The sequence below is a fragment of the Bos indicus x Bos taurus genome, chromosome 4 (genome assembly GCF_003369695.1).
Source record: "Bos indicus x Bos taurus breed Angus x Brahman F1 hybrid chromosome 4, Bos_hybrid_MaternalHap_v2.0, whole genome shotgun sequence".
Lineage (NCBI taxonomy): Eukaryota > Metazoa > Chordata > Mammalia > Artiodactyla > Bovidae > Bos > Bos indicus x Bos taurus.
In genome coordinates, this window is record NC_040079.1 from 29,538,786 (window position 1) to 29,561,060 (window position 22,275).

The window sequence follows — 22,275 nt, forward strand, 5'->3', positions numbered from 1 at the left end:
GAACATCTTCTGTTATTTTGCTTTTAAACCATCAGTGGTAGAAATTTTTTGACCCATTCTGCCTTTTACTCATGGTCCTGCTGCTCTTCCATACCGATTTACCTGTGCTCTCTTTGTTTATCTATCCTCACTCCCACCTCGAAGATCTTCAGCACAGACTTAGGCACATTCCTACTCTCAGGTGGGGACATAATCCTATCAGTGGCCTCCGCCAACACAAATGGTTCTTTTTCCTCTACTGTAAGGTGATATAGGGGACTGTGGTTTTCTGATCCTCTCTGTATTCTCTTTTATTATCTATCCAGAAATTCCTTTATTTTCACACAATTTCACACCTTTTGAAAAGAAGAATGTAGGTCTCAACTTACTGTCATGTCTAAGAAGCCTACTTACATGTTCACAGGCCCTTGTGATTGTTTAAAAGACTCCTATGCCACTAGAGGGACTCTGCTGATCCACCACTGGATTAAAAAAGAGAATGACATGCCTCCACTCAGTATGTATTCTAAGGTATTTTCAGAAATTACATCTCCTACTGTTATGCAATGATGCTGGTAGCAAATCATGTGGTAACGTGACCTGGAAATTCCTGACTCAATTCTTGGCCTGGGATCATATTTAGGACTTCAGTAAAGAGGAACTAAAAAGCCTCTTGATGAAAGTGAAAGTGGAGAGTGAAAAAGTTGGCTTAAAGTTCAACATTCAGAAAACGAAGATCATGGCATCCAGTCCCATCACTTCATGGCAAATAGATGGGGAAACAGTGTCAGACTTTATTTTTTTGGGCTCCAAAATCACTGCAGATGGTGACTGCAGCCATGAAATTAAAAGATGCTTACTCCTTGGAGAAAAGTTATGACCAACCTAGATAGCATATTCAAAAGCAGAGACATTACTTTGCCAAAAAGGTCCGTCTAGTCAAGGCTATGGTTTTTCCAGTGGTCATGTATGGATGTGAAAGCTGGACTGTGAAGAAACCTGAGCACAGAAGAATTGATGCTTTTGAACTGTGGTGTTGGAGAAGACTCTTGCAAGTCCCTTAGACTGCAAGGAGATCCAACCAGTCCATTCTGAAGGAGATTAGCCCTGGGATTTCTTTGGAAGGAATTATGCTAAAGCTGAAACTACAGTACTTTGGCCACCTCATGTGAAGAGTTGACTCATGGGAAAAGACTCTGATGCTGGGAGGGATTGGGGGCAGGAGGAGAAGAGGACGACAGAGGCTGAGATGGCTGGATGGCATCACTGACTCGATGGACGTGAGTCTGAGTGAACTCTGGGAGTTGGTGATGGACAGGGAGGCCTGGCGTGCTGTGATTCATGGGGTCGCAAAGAGTCGGACACGACTGAGCGACTGAACTGAACTGAACTGAACTAAGAGTTCCTCTGGGCTTAGATATTTCATTTTGCAAACAAGAAAGGAATTGAGAATCTTGTGATTGTAATTTTCCTATCATATTTTGCTGAAGAAACACCATATCCAATGTCCCATAAAGTATAAAGATTTTCTGTTTATAATTTGTTTTGTGCATTTTCATTTAAACCATGCCTGACAAGAAATCATCCTTCTTCAAAAGAAAAAATGGTTATTGTTTCACCAGTAGTTTTATTGCATTTATTCTTTTTGTTTGTTTGTTTTTAGTTTATATTGTATCTCCTGCCTCGTCTTCTCACTAGAGCCAGCTGTTGAGTCAGCAGTGTGTAGGCAACTCAAGTAGGACATGATTACTGAGATTTCTTTTATGTTCTCCTCCAGGGCAGCCACCTGCTTTGTCATTGCAAAAAAAAATGACTCATGTGGCAGCCTGACAAATACCTGGTTGCTCAGCATAGCCTTCTGTGAGACACACTTGTAGCTCGGCTTTAAAGGAGGGTTAAAATGAAGATTAAGAAATCATTGAAATATCCCTGCAGAGCCCAGCTAAAAGGCAAAGAGAGACCTTCACATTATAAATAAAACATTAGCAGAGTCAGAGCAGGGCGTTGGGTTTCTTTTATGATTATTATACCTAAATGATGCAGGAAAACAAAGTAACAAGATAAAAATATATGTCAAAGCAGTATCTGATTCCCTGACGTACTCTCTGACCCAACAGTCAAAATATTTCAGTCATGTTTCTTTGTAGTTTACCCTTTGAACCAGAAAAGTTTCAATTAAATCTGTGTCAAAAATCCTAGTTTAGTTAGCACACACAGCGTAATTAACCTGAAACAAATCCTCCCTTCTCTTCTGTATTAAAGGCTCACAGAGCTGGTTTCTCTACCACCTAGAAATGATACTGGAAATTGTCCCATTTAACTATTTATGGGTAACACACTACCTCCAGACTCAAATAATTTAAGACTCAAAATAATTATTTTATTTGCTTACGATTTGTGGGTGGGAATTCAGGAATACTCTGATTGGGTGGTTTGTCTCTGATCCTGGGCACTGACAGCTGGCTATCTGGGGCTGGAGAACACAATTCCATAATGACCCCATCATTCAGATGTCTGGTGCCCCAATTTTCATTGGTCTCTTGTTTTCTCCACAAAGCATATCCTGGGTCTATCCATGTGGCTGTGCTTCTCACCATACGGTGGTCTCAGGATAGGTGGCCCTCTTACCCACTGGTTTGCTTTCTCCAGAGTGAGTGCTGCAATAAGTCTAGCTGAAAGATACACACATGCTCGGTTGCTAAGTCGTGTCAATTCTCTGCAAACCAATAGATCATGCCCACGAGGTTCCTCTGTCCCTGGAATTCTCCAGGCACGAATACTGGAGTGAGTTGTCATTTCCTACTCCAGGGGATCGTCCTGACTCAGGGATCAAACCTGCATCTCCTGTGTCTCCTGCATTGGTAGATAGATTCTTTACCACTGGTTACCTGGAAAGCCCAGATGAGAGAGAGAGAGAGAGAGAGAGAGAGAGAGAGAGAGAGAGAGAGAGAGTGTGTGTGTGTGTGTGTGTGTGTTGTTGTTGTTGTTTCAGTCATGTCCAACTCTTTGCAACCCAATAGACTACAGCCAGCCAGGCTCCTCTGCTCATGATATTTTCCAAGCAAGAATACTGGAGTGGGCTGCCATGCCCTTCCCCAGGGGCTCTTCCCAACTCTGGGATTGAAGCCTCATCTCTTATGTCTCCTGCACTGTCAGGTGGGTTCTTCACCATTAATGCCACCTGGGAAGCCCAGGTGAAAGATTCAAGGTTTCTAATACTGAAATATCAGAAGTACCAGGATGTCTCTCACATGCATTCTGTTAATCAATCAAGTTACATCACAAGTAGGGAAAAACAGACCCCAGCACTGGATGGGGGAAGTGTATGAACATACAGGAAGCATGAAACAAAAGTCCATTTGTTCAATAACAATATGTACTTTATTTTGTGAGATTGCACTGAGGTTCCAGCTCAGTGAAGAAGATAATATTATAGGTTGCAAAATGGGCTTCCACATTATTTTCTTCATGTTAACTTTATGACAAGGCATAACATGTCAACAATAAGTTTCTCATTTGGCTGAGAATTGCTGCTCAAATCTAGTCCCATTCTTTTTGCTTTTACATATATATATTTTTCATAGCGGGTTATACTCATGTAACATATGATACTGAGTAGATGAAGTTGTTTCTAGGTCTGAGAATCAGTTAGCTTTTCTTAAAAATATCTTTTTCCAACTCATTTGGTTTTATAAGAAACATATAATAATTTCTTACTAATCATTTATATTTTATTTCAGGTTTTTTTTTTTTTTAACAATGTGAATCAGGTCAAATGATCATTTGCCACCCCCTAAAAAAAATGTCTATTAATACATTAGGTATTGTGATGATTTTTATAAATTAACATTTTATTAATGTAGTTATATTTCAAATTCTCTATTTTGTTTGTTATTAACAGTAATCAACTGAAGAAAATTTCTCTCATTAGAAAAGAATTACTGTAAACTTTAAGAGTTATCCTCTTGATGGTAGTTTTGTGAAAATATGTATTTTCCTCAAGAGTGGTCCTTCTTATTTTTATCATATTATTGAAAAATTTGAGAAAATAGCACACTTTGTATTCTCTACAGACTGCAGTTACCTTATTTAAGGACACCATGACAGTTATATATTTCTAAGACAAAATCCTGTTTTTAATCTCTGAGTTTATGCAAATTAATGAGAGCTTAAATATATATTTGCAGATCAAGACAAAATACTGAAAATAGCTATTGACATATCCCATAAGGTGCAAAGATGTTCAAAGGAAAAACCCTAGTTCTTAAAATGGAAATTAACTACAAGATAATTTACATAGAATCAGTTGTGGTATTATTGAATTCCTCTATTAAGCAACCATACAAGAAAAAATAACTTACTCAGGTAGGTTCATGATATCTTCTGGTGGAAGGTATTTAACGAGAAGACCCTGCTACATTTTGAACTATTTCTTGCCTAAATTTGTTTTATAATAGTAGACTTTTGCAGCCATGATAGATGGTATGGCTGAAAGAGATCTTAAACTGTGAGATTATACAACAAAACTAAATCATAAACTAAAGTGAAAGTGAAGTCGCTCAGTCGTGCCTGACTCTTTGCGACCCCATGGATAGTAGCCTGCACCAAGCTCCTCTGTCCATGGGATTTTCAAGGCAAGAGTTCTGGAGTGGGTTGCCATTTCCTTCTCCTGGGAATCTTCCCAACCCAGGGATTGAACCCAGGTCTCTCACATTGTAGACAGACACTTTACCATCTGAGCCACCAGTGAAGTCATAAACTAACTAGATTCCAAATATGGTCATTTTAAATGTCTCTTAATTTGGATGTATGGGTCCTAATGTTGAAAGACAGGCTCCAATCTTCAAAGGAGTTCTCACAGAAGTTTTATGGAAAATAAAGGGAAGGATGCTGATATTAAATGTCTTCTGTCACTGCCACTGTTACCACTACCATGACCACTACTTCCTACTGAATTACTATGATAGTAACAATAATAAAATTATCTTGCAGAAAGTTTCAAGCTACAGACATCAGCAGAATATATTCGTCTTAGTCTTCAAATGATATAAACAGACAGTCATAGAAGCACATCAGCATTTATATGATATGCTCTGCTAAGAGTTTTTTCCAATTTAATTTCACCAATTTCTAATTCAGGTAATTTGACTGTAATCTCTAAGTTTCTTTCAACAAATTTTAAAGTATACTTTCATGTATCACTATTATTCTCCTGATGAAAATGTGAAACAGAAATGCAAAATCCAAGCATATGTCATCTTTAAAAAGAAATACACTTAGAAATTAGCAAAAAACACATTTTGAAAAACATCATATATTTGGAAGCCATTTCTCCTACTCCTATATTGTATTTGTAGGCCACTACAACATCCAGTTTTTATATTTATCTGGTTTATGGATTTCTGGGTACCTGTTTGGTTTATGGTATCTGGGTACCTGTTAACATAACTTATTATTATTGTATTGACTGGAATTATATCCATTGTGGAATTATGTATTTGCAGCAATAGACAAGTATATAAGGGGGCAAATAAAATTAGACTTGTTTTTATCCTATTTTACTTTCCTGATGAAACTAGTGAGTCCTCTTTCAAGTGATAACCTAAATAATTTAATAGCTTCAGACCTGAAACACTGTAGTAATAAAATATAATTTTGTAAATGTAGATAAATATTTGATTGGACATGAGTAAAATTTCTGCCCACACCATTCACAAAAATCCTAGATTCAGGATTATGACTATTTTTTTTAACTTTTCCTACCTAGTTTTATAATTTTATAATAAATAGGATTCTATTCTTTCCATCAAGTATTAATAATGCTTATATAACTTTTCTTATGAATCAGAAGGTAGGAAAAATAATATACAAGTTATTTTCATATCGTGTTTTATACTGGATAATTTTTCCAGAAAGAAACATAAAACTGCTTCCCTGCTTACATTGTGTGAGTCCAGAAAATTATGCAGCATACATTCAGAAATGAGAGGCAGAAATCTCTTAATTATGAGTAGATTTGACCCACTAAAAGAACTTTGTTCTGTTATCCTATTATTTTGGGTTCTTTATAAAAACACAGATAAAAAGCAACAATGATATGACTAATGCCTACTTCATGAGGCTGAAGAAACTTGGGGTTAAAGATTATCTTTGTCTTTGTGCAATGTGTTTTTTTCTATGTATCAATCCACTGTGTGTCAAAATATGATTGTTCTATGTACTGCAAATTTCCAGCATGATTAGAGAATAGGATTATGATTCTCCAATCACCAATATTTAATGGGATACTAGTACATATTTTCAACAGAAAAAAAAATGGGTAATGATCATTAACATGTAATTTTAAGGGTATAAATGAAAACCAAGGGAACATTTCATGAAAAGATAGGCACAATAAAGGACAGAAATAGTATGGACCTAAGAGAAGCAGAGGATATTAAGAAGAGGTGGCAAGAATACACAGAAGAATGATACAAAAAAGATCTTCATGACCCAGATAATCACAATGGTGTGATCACTCAACTAGAGACAGACATCATGGAATGTGAAGTCAAGTGGACCTTAGGAAGCATCACTACGCACAAAGCTAGTGGAGGTGATGGAGTTCCAGTTGAGCTATTTAAAATCTTAAAAGATGATGCTGTGAAGGTGCTGCACTCAATATGCCAGCAAATCTGGAAAGTGAAACAGTGGCCACAGGACTGGAAAAGATCAGTTTTCATTCCAATCCCAAAGAAAGGCAATGGCAAAGAATGCTCAAACTACTGCACAATTGCACTCATCTCACACGCTAGTAAAGTAACGTGCAAAATTCTCCAAGCCAGGCTTCAATTGTACATGAACCGTGAAATTCCAGATGTTCAAGCTAGTTTTAGAAAAGGCAGAGGAACCAGAGATCAAACTGCCAACATCCGCTGGATCATCCGCTTTTGAACTGTGGCATTGGAGAAGACTCTTGAGAGTCCCTTGGACTGCAAGGAGATCCAACCAGTCCATCCCAAAGGAAATCAGTCCTGAATATTTATTGGAAGAACTGATGCTGAAGCTAAATTCCAATACTTTGGCCACCTGATGCAAAGAACTGACTCATCGGAAAAGACCCTGATGCTGGGAAAAACTGAAGGTGGGAGGAGAACGGGACGACAGAGGATGAGATGGTTGGATGGCATCACCGACTAAATGGACATGAGTTTAAGTAAACTCCAGGAGTTGGTGATGGACAGGGAGGCCTGGTGTGCTTCAGTCCATGGGGTTGCGAAGAGTCGGATATGCCTGAGCGACTGAACTGAACTGAAATGAAAACATCAGTATCTTTCAATATGTCATGGAATATTGCTCTTATATTAATATTTACTATTAAAGACTGCTATCTTTTAGCCTCAGTAGCTATGCCTACAGATAATATTCTAAAAAATTTGAATGTCTAGAGCTAGAAAACCTTCTACCTTAACCACTGGTTAAAACACCAAATTCATGCACCAGTACAAATTCAAACTGTCAAATATTGTAAAATTGTTAGTGCATTTGAATGTAAAGAGTGATGCTCATTTTTGAGAAATTAACAAAAAGATTAAAAACTGTGTAAGGGGAGATGTAGAGGAAAAAATGAAATGCTCTGCACTAAATATAAATATGTACTGCATAAAAAATCCTGCAAAATGTCAACTTGATATTGAGGCAGGGATGGAATAGCAGAATGGCTTTGCTTTGGTGTCAAATATACTTTGGGGATGATAATTATTCTATATTCAAGTTTTGCAGGACAATATGGCATAATGAAGGCTCTAAGGTTCTTTATTACTAACAAAATAATTTTGATTGACATTTTTTATCTCCCAATTTCCCAATACATTTGACCTTCAAACCTTGTTTTATCTTTTTGCTTAGTACCCTTTTTTACCATAAAACACCTTTTGTAAAAAATGGATACAGAAAAATGTAAATCCCAAATTAATTTGTATAGTTTAGACTGTGCAGGGGAAAGGCTAAAAAAGTTGCATCAGTGCCTAGGAATTCATATTTCTTTGACATTAGGCTGAATGTTATGTATCTACTACCTGTGAATATATATAAGCAGATCAGGTATTCATACACAATGACACAATGATCATACACTTTACTTTTGTTTTCTATAATGTGATCTTTACATCTGAGACCTCCATATAATTACCAAAATTAAACAAGTAAACTGATATTCTAGAAACCTTTTCGTTTGGAGGGCACCTAGAGAACTGGTGGTTTATTCACTGTGGATATGTTTTTTATCTGACTTACTGCTTATTTGTACTTCAAAGGGAGTATAAATCACAGAACAGCCTTCTGTTTAAAATATTAATAAGTTTTTATTTTGATAATACCTTCTCTACTACTGCCTGAGAATAATTACAGAAAGAATACCAGAATTCTATCTTATGCAAGTGTGCCTGATCAAAAACATACGTAAACATTCATGCACCAGAGAGAAAGACAGAGCTGCTTATGTATGCAGCAGAATAACATCACACTGAATTGAGAAACTAGTCTCTCGGGACCAATTTTATGCCTTCCTCTACAGCTGTATGGAGCCACTTTGGAACATAATATATTCTTTTGAAGTCAATGATCCCTGAGGGTTCAAAGCAAGATAAAAATTTGGCTCTTGATAGAGTGGATGCATTGTGCAGAATAGAGTCTTTAATTCTAAGCCTCACTGAGCACATGCATACCCACACACATACAAGATAAAGAGAAAGGGGGAGTAATTCACTGGAGAATATGTAAAATGATCAGGGCCCAAAATATTGACTTGACATGCAAGAAGTAAAATCAGAAGCTTAGCTATCCTTTGTACTAGAGTGAGGTTGAGGAGGTATGTCTATTTATATGTCTTTACTCAAAAAGGGGAGAAAAAATAGGAGAAAAATAAAAGAGAAATGATCACATGGCTCAAAGGGATATGACCACAGAAAAGAAAACCAAGGTTTAAGAAAAGAAATAATGTTGCTATTTTTTTTTCTGAAATTGTGTTTCACAACATTTAACCTGGAACCAATCTTCAAGTATGAACCAAATTTTCAAAGGGACTTGATTGGAGTAAAGCTGTTCACAGGTTTAGTTCAAACTTACGAGCATTCATTATTAATCTGTGTGCACGTGTGTGCATGCACGTGTGTGTGTGTGTGTGTGTATGTGTGTTCAGCTTCTTTGAGAATTTCTATTGCTCACATTATACAAAACACAAGACAAAGTCCATTTTTGTATGCATACTGCATACAGTTAAACAGTGGAAACGATCAATTCATGATAACTTCAGTGATGGCTCTGTCAGTATTTATTTGCATGTTTTTGTTAGATTTCAATTCATATAAACAGTCTCCAAAGCTAGCTTAGATTTTATTAATTTTTGTACCTAATTTCAGGTTAAGAGACTTTGGAATGTTTAGCTGGAGTTCTTATTTAACATTACTAACACATATTCTGAAATCTGATAGCATGCTAAAAAGGAGGGGCTCTAGGGTTCCTATTCAGAGAGCTTTATAATTAGAACAGAGTTGAAATTCAGAAAACTGTTAATAGAAGTAAAGCTTGTGAAACAGGAAACACTGGGCAAAAATCTAAGACTTTTGTCAGATAGTCCTTGGATCTGAAAGAGAGAAGACAAGGAGACATTTACTCCAAGAAAGGGGTTCATGTACATATTTATCCAATGGGTTAGACTGAAAAAGAAGTTCAGTTTCAGAGCGGTGTTGAAGCAACTTCAAACAGTATACACTTCTGCTTCTTTGCTGCAAGGATAAGCTATTTTTCGTAGGTAGTAAGAACTATGCAAGTGTAAGGACCTTTTGATGGAAGAGGCAGTGATATGATCACACAGTGATGGATACTTTGGACCAATTCCAACATACAGTTGCCGGGCTCCTTGTCATCAAGATGGGTTGTATTTCAGTCGGAACCTTCTGACTCTTCCATGGCAGTGCCTAACCTATTGATTTGGAAGTTCTGACCCTCTACTTCTAGTATTGGAGATAGGCTAGATAGGTTATAGTCCTAGATGAGTTATAGATTGGCCAGCTCTTCTAGGTCACGTATAGATCTTTTCTCCTTCAACTGTTCTCAACCTATTCCTCTATCCTTCACATTTGGTCAACTGAGCTTTTGACTATTTCAATTGTTTTTTTTTTTTTTTTTGCACATATCAACTTGGTAAAGTGTTCTTTCAACTCCAATGTATTTCTTTAGCAAGAACCTAGAATTCTCTTTGTCTCTTATTCTTTCTACAGAGTCCTGGCACAAGCCAGCAGGAAAACCATGTAGGATTTTTTAACATACAACTAAAACGTTAGCCCACTCTCACATTTTAAAGCATCTAACGATACCAGTTTCTCATTAACACCAATACAAAATGCAGAGTATAAGCACTGTCATACATGTGCTGTTTCTTCAAATGATTTAGTCTCAAAAGTGAAATGAGAACACTGTCCATAGAAGAACAAGCAATATTTAATTGAATAATCATGTTAAAAATAGATACAAAGAGAGGCATATTTAGTCTACCACTCTATTTGATATTGCAGGAAAAAATGAGACAATAGGACAAAGGAGAAGGGAGGGGTATGCATATATCAAAGACCTTACTAGTAGGAGTCATTCTCCTCAGACAAATATGCAAAGTGAGAACACTTCCATGCCAGCAAAGGATGTGGGACAGAGTTATGCATTATGACTTAGTAGGTAAAGATTTTGGAGAGAATAAAATAACTAGGAAGAAAATAGCATGATGACAGCAAAGGATAAAAGGTGATATAAATCCCTTCACATCGAATATATTTCCACATAGCTTCTGGTATAGCCATTCCAGAAAAACATAGCCTTTCTCATTTTCACTTAAAATAATTTCATGAGGCCACATCTTTACTAAAAATTCTAATTTAAACTTAAACGAAAGCTCTTCAAGATCACACCACCGCCTCCCTCTCTGGCTTACTCCCTCTCATCTTACCTCTAAGTATTATACCCAAGTTCTAGTAATACCAAGCTTCTAGCTGTGCTTACATGCACCAAGCCTGCTCCTTCCCAACTTCTGTTACCTCTTTTCTGTTGTTCAGTTGCTCAGTCATGTCTGATTCTTTGTGACCCCACAGGTTGTAGCACACCAGGCTTCCCTGTCCTTCACCATCTCCCCTTCTCCTCCAGCGTTCAATCTTTCCCAGCATCAGGGTCTTTTCCATTGAGTCGACTCTTCACATCAGGTGGTCAAAGTACTGGAGCTTCAGTATCAGTCCCTCCAATGAATATTCTATTGTAACCTCTGCTTAGGCCTAAGACCCATCTTTTTCTCTTCCCTCAAGTTTGATATTTTGCTGACCCTTTCACACTCCCAAAGATGAACCACATAATTATCTTTTATGCTCCCACAGTATCCATTGATCAAATTCAACACACTCTGTTTTAAAAATGCTTTTTCATCCTACCCACATTAAAGTCATCCATTGCTATACATGCACAGCCTAATACAGCACTTTCTACATACAGACAACCCCTGGTGTTCAATGTTTTGATTTTACAATGCAAAGATTTATTCAGTGTTTGAATGCTGATCTTTTCCTGGGCAGAAAATATTCAGTACAATTCTCTCTTGTGATGCAAGGCAGCTTCAAGCCACAGCTCCCAGTCAGCCATAAGATCACAAGGGAAGACAAACAACTCATACAACCACTATATACACCCATATGGCCATTCTGTTTTTCACTTTCTGTACAGTATCCAATGAATTAAACAAGATATTCAATACTTTATTATAAAATAGGCCTTTTGATAGATGATTTTGTACAACTGTAGGCTAATATAATTATTCTGAGAATATTTAAGGTAAGCTGCACTAAGCTATGGTGTTTACTAGGCTCGATGTATTAAATGCACTTTCTACTTAATAATATTTTCAACTTACAATGGGCTTACCAGGATGTCATCCGCTTATAATTTGAGGATGATCTGTATTACCAACTCAAATTTTCCGACCAAGTGGAAAGCAAATACATGGTTCACTGGGTCACCTAGAAAGTCATTTAGAGAATTCTATATTTCTCTTATGGAAGTTAAATTTTAGAAGGACATATATATATATATATATATATATATATATATATATGAGAAGGCAATGGCACCCCACTCCAGTACTCTTGCCTGGAAAATCCCATGGATGGAGGAGCCTAGTAGGCTGCAGTCCATGGGATCGCTAAGAGTCAGACACGACTGCACTACTTCACTTTCACTTTTCACTTTCATGCATTGGAGAAGGAAATGGCAACCCACACCAGTGTTCTTGCCTGGAGAATCCCAGGGACGGGGGAGCCTGGTGGGCTGCAGTCTATGGGGTCACACAGAGTCAGACACGACTGAAGTGACTTAGCAGTAGTATATATATATATATGTAGTAGTATGTATATATATACACACACACACACACACACACACAATAAATGGGTTGCCTTGAAAATGAACCAAGATCATTCTGTTTTTTCTGAGATTGCACCCAAGTACTACTGCATTTTGGACTCTTCTGTTGACTATGAGGACTGCTCCATTTCTTCTAAGGGATTCTTGCCCACAGTAGTAGATATCATCTGAATTAAGTTATTTGAATTAAGTTCACCCATTCCTATTCAGCTATGACACACCTAGACAGCATATTAAAAAGCAGAGACATTAATTTGCCAACAAAGGTGTGTACAGTCAAAGCTTTGGTTTTTCTAGTAGTCATGTATAGATGTGAGAGTTGGACTATAAAGAAAGCTGAGCACTGAAGAATTGATGCTTTTGAGCTGTGGTATTGGAAAAGACTTTTGAGAGTCCCTTGGACTGCAAGGAGATGAAACCAAACAATCCTAAAGGAAATCAGTCCTGAATATTCATTGGAAGGGCTGATGCTGAAGCTGAAACTCCGATCCTTTGGCCACCTGATGCAAAGAACTGGCTCATTGGAAAAGACCCTGATGCTGGAAAAGACTGAAAGCAGGAGGAGAAGGGGATGACAGAGAACGAGATGGTTGGATGGCATCACCGAGTCGATGGACAAGAGTTTGACCAAGCTTCGGGAGTTGATGATGGACAGGGAATTCTGGCATTTTGCAGTCCATGGAGTCACAAAGAGTCGGACACAACTAAGTGACTGAACTGAACTGATTCTCATTCATTTTAGTTTACTGATTCCTAAAATATTGATGTTCACTCTTGGCATCTCTTGCTTGACCACATCCAATTTACTTTGATTCATGCACCTAATGTTCCAGGTTCATATGCAATATTGTTCTTTACAGCATCAAACTTACTTTCACCACCAGATACATACACAACTGGACACTGTTTCCACTTTGGCCCAGCCTCTTCATTCTTTCTGGAGCTATTTCTTCGCTCTTTCCCAGTAGTATATTGGACACCTACCAACCTGGGGGGCTCATCTTTCGGTGTCCTATCTTTTTGCCTTTTCATACGGGGGTTCTCAAGGCAAGAATACTGAAGTGGTTTGCCATTCCCTCCTCCAGTGGACCATGTTTTGTCAGAACTCTCTCCACCATGACTTGTCCATCTTGGGTGGCCCTCCATGGCATGGCTCATAGCTTCATTGAGTTACACAAGGCTCTTATCCATGTGATCATTTTGGTTAGTTTTCTGTGATTGTGATTTTTGTTATGAAGACTCTAGGATTGTGGTTTTTTCTGCTTCTGCTTGTCTTCTGATGGATGGGGATAAGAGTCTTCTGCAAGCTTCCTGATGGGAGAGGCTGGTTGTGGGGGAAACTGGGTCTTGCTCTGGTGGACAGCATCAGTAAATCTTTAATCCAATTTTCTGCTGATGAGAGGGGTTGTGCTCCCTTCCTATTAGTTGTTTGGCCTAAGGTGACCCAGTCCTGGAGTCTACAGGCTCTATGGTAGTGCTAAAGGTGACCTCCCAAGGGACTTATGCTATCACGTGTCACCCAGGACTGCTGCCAGTGCCCCTGTCCCCATGGCAGACCAATATCAACCCATGCTTCACAGAAGACCCTCAAACACTCATAGGCAGGTATGACCCAGTCTCCTGCAGAGTCACTGCTCCTTTCACACAAGGTTTTGTTTGTGCCTTCCAAATGTCTGTTTCCCCCAGTCCTGTAGAAGTTCTGTAATCAAATCTCACTGACATTCAAAAGTTAGACTACCTGAGGATTCCTAGTCCCTTTGCCAGATACCCAGGTTGGGAAGTCAGATGTGGGTCCTAGAATCTTTGCAACAGTGCAAGAACTTCTTTGGTATAATTGCTCTCCAGTTTGTGGGTCACCCACCTGGTAGCTCTATGGTAGGATTACAGGCTCTATATTAGGGCTAATGACTGAAGTTGATGAATCACAAGCTGGAATCAAGATTGATGGGAGAAATATCAACAACCTCAGATATACAGAAGGTACCACACTAGTGGCAGAAAGCTAAGCAGAAATAAAGACCTTCTTGATGATGGTGAAAGAGGAGAGTGAAAAAGCTGGCTTAAAACTCATCATTCAAAAACCTAAGATCAAGGCATATGGTCCCATCACTTCATGGCAAATAGATGGGGAAACAATGGAAACAGTGGCAAATTTTATTTTCTTGGGCTCCAAAATCACTTCAGAAGGTAACTGAAGCCAAGAAATTAAAAGATGCTTACTCTTTGGAAGAAAGGCTATGACAAGCCTAGACAGCATATTAAAAAGCAGAGATACCACTTTGCCAACAAAGGTACATAATTTGTAAAGTTTAAAAATAAAATAAAATTAAAAAAACAAAAACAAAAACACAAAGCTACCATTTTTTCAGTAGTCATATACAGATGTGAGAGTGGGACCATAAAGAATGCTGAGCATCAAAGAATTGATGCTTTTGAACTGTGGTGTTGGAGAAGACTCTTGAGAGTCCCTCGGACAGCAAGGAGATCCAACCAGTCCATCCTAAAGGAAATCAGTCCTGAATATTCATCGGAAGGACTGATGCTGAAGCTGAAGCCCTAGTATTTTGGCTACCTGATGTGAAGAGGCAACTCATTGGAAAAGACCCTGATGCTAGGAAAGATTGAGGGCAAGAGGAGAAGGGGGCAGCAGAGGATGAGATGGTTGAATGACATCATCGACTCAAAGGACATGAGTTTGAGCAAACTCAGGAAGATAGTGAAGGACAGAGGAACTTTGTGTGCTGTCCTCTGTGGTGTCCCAAAGAGTTGGACACAGCTTAGTGATTGAACAACAATAATAAACATAAATCTATATGCAATTGCCATGTATAATAATAGTATTTATTAATCAATGCGCAATGCTCCTGAAAAACTTCTGTATTTGGCTTTTAATCTTTTCTTTCCTTTTTTTTCTTAAATCTTAATATCTGAGTTGCTATATTGAATATCATAAAAAAAAATGAGAATTTGGACTACTTCTTTTTTCATTTGTAATGTTATTTGCATTTTGACAGATTTATCTTAGGACAAATAATTTAAATGTTTCATGTAACAAATACATAAATACATAGCAGTAGAAATTAATAACACATTTTAAAATTCTATACATAATATATTCTCTTTTAAGACTGCTTCCAAATTTATTCTATGAGGCCAGCATTACCTTGATACCAAAATCAGACAAAAACATAAGTAGGAAAATTAGAGGTCATTATTCATTGACCTAGATGCAAAAATCCTCAGCAATATATTAGCAAAATGAATTCAACAATACATTAAAAATATCACAGACCACGGTCAACTGGGATGGATCCAGGAATGTAAGAATGGATCAGTATCAGCAAATTGATAAATATGAAAAACCACATTAACAAAACAAAGAATAAAAATCATATAATTATCTCAATAGATGAAGAAAAAGAAAACTCTTGACAAAATTCAACATCTATTTATGACAAAAACTTTCAACAAAGTGTATATAGAGGGAGCATACCTTAATATAAAAAAAGGTCATATATGACAAACTCACAGCTAACAACATACTCAATGGTGAAAAGCTGAAAGCATTTCTGATAAGGTCAGGAACTAGACCAAGATAACCTATATTGCCTCTTTTATTCAATACATTGCTGAAAGTCCCAGCCATAACAATGAGAAAAGAAAAAGAAATAAAATGCATCCACATTGGAAAAGGATAAATAAAACCGTCACAGTTTGCAGATGGCATGATGCTATCTATAGAACACTCTAAAGATTCTACAAAAAAAAAAAAAAAAAGAACTAATAAAGAAGTCCAGTAAAGTTGCAGGATGCAAAAGTAGTAAGCAGAAATATTGTATTTCTACACATTAGCAATGGATTAACAGGAAGAGAAATTAAGGAAATAATCTATTTACAATTGTATCTAATATAGTACTAAGCAATAAATTTAAGCAAGGAGGTGAAAGATGCAGACTCTGAAAAACACATAACCTGGTAAAAGAAATTAAAGACACAAATAAATGGAAAGATATAATATGCTTATGAGCTGGAAGAATTAATCTTGTTAAAATATCCATACTACACAAATCAATCTACAGATTCAATGCTATTGCTATCATAATACAAATGGTAGTTTTCACAGACTGAAAATATATAATCCTAAAATTTGTCTGGAACCAGAACCACCAAAGACCCCAAATAGCCAAAGCTATCTTTAGAAATAAGAACAAAGCTGAAGGTATCACATGCCATCATTTAAAAGTATCCTACGATGGGGAGGGAGGAGGGAGGAGGGTTCAGGATGGGGAACACGTGTATGCCTGTGGCGGATTCATTTTGATATATGGCAGAACCAATACAATATTGTAAAGTTTAAAAAAAAAAAAGTATCCTACAAAGCTAGAGTAATCAAAACAATACGGTGCTGGCATGAAACAGACATATTGAACAACAGAACAGAATGGGTGCACACATGTTAAGTCACTTCAGTTGTGTCTGGCTCTGTGCACACCGATGGACTGTAATCCCCCAAGCTCCTCTGTCTGTGGGGATTCTCCAGGCAAGAATACTGGAGTGGGTTTCCATGCCCTCCTCCAGGGGATCTACTTGACCCTGGGATCAAATCCACGTCTCATGTCTCCTGCACTGGCAGGTGGGTTCTTTACCACTAGTGCCACCTGGAAAGCCACAGCACAGAAGAGATAATCTCAACAAGAACTCATACTTATATGGGCAATTGATTTATAACAAAAAGTGCAAGAACATATAATAGGGGAAAGGCAGCCTCTTCAGTAAGTGATGTTGAGAAACTGGAAAGCAATGTGAAAAAGAATGAAACTGAGCCACTTTCTTACACCATATACAAAAATAAACTCAAAATGGATTAAAGACTTAAATTTAAGACCCCAAATCAACAAAACTCCTAGAAGAAAACATAGCCAGTATGTGTTCTGGTATAACTTTAAGCAGTATTTTTCTGGTATGTCTCCTCTGGTAATGTACACACAAATAAAAACAAACAAATGGGACTACATCAAACTAAAAAGTTTTGATACTTCAAAATGATTCATCTTGTAGGGGGTTAATATCATATATATATACATATATATATATGTATATATATATATAAAGAACTTATATAATGCCATAACAAAAATTATTAAAAATGGGAAAAGAACCTGAAGAAAAAAACAAATTTTTCCAAGTGAGATGTAAAGATGGCCAACAGACACACAAAAAGCTACTCAACATCCCTAATCATCAGGGAAACACAAATGAAAACTACAATGACATATCATCTCACACCTGTCAGAACGGCTATCATCAAAAAGAAAGCAAATAAAACAGACATAGGTAATGGTGTAGAGAAAAGGGAACCTTCATATACTGTGGTGAAAATGTAAATTTGTACAGTTACCACAGAAACATTATTGGACATACCTCAAATAATTAGAAACAGAACTGTCATATGATTTAACAACTCCATTTCCCAGTATTTAAGTGAAAAAAATGATCATTCTAATTTGAAAAGATAAATGCACTCAGAAGTAGATTCATACACATAGAGAAATTGTTGGATGTCAGAAAGGAGTTGCATAAGAGGTTGGGTGAAATAGCTAAATGGGATTAAGAAGTATGAACTTCCAGTTGTAAAATAAATCAATCACAAAGATATATTGTATAGTATAAGGAATATGTGTATGCTTAGTCACTCAGTCGTGTCCGACACTTTGCGACCCCATGGACTGTAGCCTGCCAGGTTCCTCTGTCCATGGGGATTCTCTAGGCAAGAATGCTGGAGTGGGTTCCCATGCCTTCCTCCAGGGGATCTTCTTGACCCAGGGATTGAACCCAGGTCTCCCACAGGGCAGGCAGGTTATCATCTGAGCCACCACGGAAGCCCAGTATAAGGAATATGGTCAAAAATAATGCAACAACTTTGTACAGGAACAGATGTTTACTAGACTTATCAGGGTGATCTTTTTGTAATGTATTTAATTGTTGAATCACTAAGCTGAATACTTGAAGTTTACATAATATTGTACATAAGCTATATTTCAATTAAAGTAAACAACTAAAATGAAAAATTAAACAATTCTTGCTGAATTAATAAATGAACATTTAATTATATAATCTAAATAAAAATATAAGTCAAGGGGTTAACAATGGAATTAATATAACTTTTAGCTAGTTACTTTTATAGTCACAAAATTTAGTATCAGCACTGCATTAGAGTTGCAGCAGGAAATCAATGAAATGGATATACAAATCAATATACACCCAAAGAAAACAATCTGACCCAAAATAAATTGTGTCTCACGATGTGGAGGCAAATTTTGTTTTGCCATAGTATAGTAGCACTTCTGGGTGCAAATCTGGATCTCAAGATGCTTGCAATAATCAAATATATGTATATACTTGGGTATGTTAAATGCATTTACAATACCCATATATCCTTGGCCATCATTTAGGTGTAGAAATAGTAAAAGATATAAAGATGCTGATCTAAATTAGTACAGGAAATAACAGTACATTCCTCCTACATTCAAAAGAAATGTATCACACATTCATCTTTCACATGTCCCTTCCTTTCAAATCTGAGTACTAAATATTTTTTTCAAATGTCATTTGTCACCATTAAGAATCAATTTGGCTTATTTTTTTATTGCTTTTATGGAAAGAGTCTCAAATATGGTAAGTAATGGAAAGAAATAGTCAGTGCCAAAGGGTTAGTTATTCTGAATGGATTTTATTGTAATAGCATCCACAAATGTATATATCTAGCTTTAAAACTAATAACTGAAGCACATCATTTAAAATGTTTCAGTTCTGAGACAGCAATGAAAAAAAAGAAATTCAAATTACTCCAAGTAAAAGTAATTTTTCTTGAAGTTAGGTATGTATTAGCAAAACAACTCTAGGCAAGTCTAAATGGGAAAAATACTCAAATAGGGAAAAGGCAACTGAATTTTTTTCTGAATTTATCAGGATACACCTTTTGTGTTTGATAGTGTTAAAAGGACAGTAACGGTCAGTTAACTACCAAATTGAACTGACAGCATTTCCATTTGGACACAAGTGATGAACTATAATTACTTGCTCTTAACTTCCCTACTCTTAGTTATTACTGCTTTACAGTGGGTGGCAGGGTAGAGGAAAATTATATTACTATATAAACATCTTGGGCTTCTCTGGTACTGCAGATGGTAAAGAATCTGCCTTCAGTGGGGGAGATCTGGGTTCGATCCCTGGGCTGGGAAGACCCCTTGGAGAAGGGAACGGCTACCCTCTCCACTATTCTTGCCTGGAGAATTCCATGGACAGAGGAGAGCACTGATTCAAAACTTACTCTACCTGGAATGGAGTCTAGGCACCTTTTTGATGGCAGCTTTCTTTGATTATCTACCTTTTTTTTTTGAGGCTCTTTGTGATTGAATTTTGTATTGTATTTTTGTTTAACCTTTCACTTCTCCCAAGGATTTGGGTCATGTTTGATATGGTCACAGAAGCCTTTTCTGTCCATAAATGATGCTAGTTCTGTTACTTTCACACCCAGCAGTGGAATCTGCTGTGTAACTGGCTAGACCAATACACTGTAGTTATATTTATCAGATTCATTTAGCTTTTGTTTTCCATGTTCTGTGGGTTATATTTTTCTCAGACTATATATTAGACTGAATAAAACCCTTATATGACTTAAAATTCCCTATACATTTCTGAACACTTTGCACCATAGAGTAGAGGATGCTTTGGGTGAGGTCAACCCTTGAATCAAGTTAATTTCCAATTCTTTTGTAAACTGGACCAGGGGATCTTTTTATTATCAAAAGAAGGAAAAAATCTGTATTAATGAATTTGATATTTTGTTTTCTCATATTTAGTTTGAATATTAAAAACATGTGTTTTCCCCAAGACTGTGACTTTTTCAATGCAAACAATTTTTTTTCATAGTTTGTGCCTCCCCTAAAATTTAGTATTAAACTTCACACATAGTAGAGAATTAATAAAACAGTTAATGAATTTCTGTAATGTTGCTGCTGCTAAGTCACTTCAGTTGTGTCCGACTCTGTGCGACCCCATCGACGGCAGCCCATTAGGCTCCACCGTCCCTGGGATTCTCCAGGCAGGAACACTGGAGTGGGTTGCCATTTCCTTCTCCAATGCATGAAAGTGAAAAGTGAAAGGGAATTGGCTCAGTCGTGTCCGACTCTTAGCGACCCCATGGACTGCAGCCTACCAGGCTCCTCTGTCCATGGATTTTCCAGGCAAGAGTACTGGAATGGGGTGCCATTGCCTTCTCCATCTGTAATGTTACTCTAATATAAACAAATCTAGCACCTCTGGTAAAACAAAAGTCTATTTTTTAATTTCCTACAACTTACAGTTTAAAAGTTAGAGTTCTTCAGATCAATTCATTAATATGTTGCACTGATATTTGAAACAGAGGATGGAGAATTCAAGATAAGCAATGATTTTCCTAAGTATGCCACATACATTTTTGTTGATTATGGTATACTCTATCTTTACCTTGTTACTGTGGATATTAGTGATAGCATATCCATTAGATATAATACATGCAAACATTAGATTTTTGATCTACTTAGTCAATAAGTTGAAATACAGTAGTGTTGTTTTCTATTCCTCATTTATATCACAAATTACCTGAAGTGTGATCTGTACATAGACATATGAATTTTCAAGTTTCCATAAGATGCAACTGGATTCTCAAATAGTGCAAACAATTTTTAAAAACCAGTTTAGAATGTAACATATTACTCACAAGGTACAATCAATTAGGAATAGTAGACAACCAAAGTAAGATATGGGCTTCCCTGATGGCTCAGAGGTTAAAAGAATCTGCCTGTAATGTGAGAGACGCCGGTTCAATCCCTGGGTCAGGAAGATCCCCTGGAGAAGAGAATGGCTACCCACTCCAGTATTCTTGCCTGGAGAATTCCATGGACAGAGGAGCCTGGTGGGTTAGAATCCAAAGGGTCACAAAGATTGGACATAACTGAGTGACTAACAAAAACAACAAAAAAGTAAGCTGTAAATACTTCACATTTTAACTGAATGATATAAACCTCGGGCACTAGCTAGTGCGTGACAAACTCTAACATGATTTTGAATAACTAGAAATATAAATGGGAAAATAGGGATGGCTGAATCAAGGTGTTGAATGTTAATGTTCTCCATTCAATAAACTTAACTGCTTCTTTACCACTTTATGAAATAAATATATTTTCTGACTATCATAAAGGTTTACTTCTTATCTACAGAATAAATTTATAATAGTTACTAGTATTTTTGCTAATATTATAATTAATAATTAAGACATTAAAGTAATGTTAAAACTTGATACAATCCCTTGAAGCTAATGTTAAAAGCATGAGTAGTCTTTGAATAATGTTACCCAGTAATGTTGAGTTTTCTAAATTAACATTTGTTTTTAAAAATATTCCTGTAAAATAACTCCATTTTAAACACCTAAAAACAACTATTTTTCTTAAACTATTCACTATCTAGGATTTCCCTGGTAGCTCAGATGGTAAAGCTTCTGCCTACGATGCAGGAGACCCAGGTTCGATCCCTGGGTTGGGAAAATCCTCTGGAGAAGGAAATGGCAACCCACACCAGTACTCTTGCCTGGAAAATCCCACGGATGGAGGAGCGTGATAGGCTACAGCCCATGGGGTTGCAAAGAGTCGGACACGACTGAGCAACTTCACATTCATTATCTATTTCTATAATTTACTGTACTAGGCATGATACCATTCACAAGAGCAGGAATGACTATGCTATTGCAGAATTTGAAATTAAAGCTGGAAATACCAATGTTCAGTTCAGTTCAGTTGCTCAGTTATGTCCAACTCTTTGCGA

General features: G+C 37.0%; 1 non-coding gene across 1 annotated transcript; it reads left to right on the forward strand.

Annotated features, from left to right (window-relative positions):
* Positions 1 to 21,925: 21,925 nt before the first annotated feature.
* Positions 21,926 to 21,997, forward strand: TRNAR-ACG. Its single transcript has one exon. It is a non-coding gene; the product is annotated as a tRNA-Arg (tRNA).
* The last annotated feature ends 278 nt before the right edge of the window (positions 21,998 to 22,275 follow it).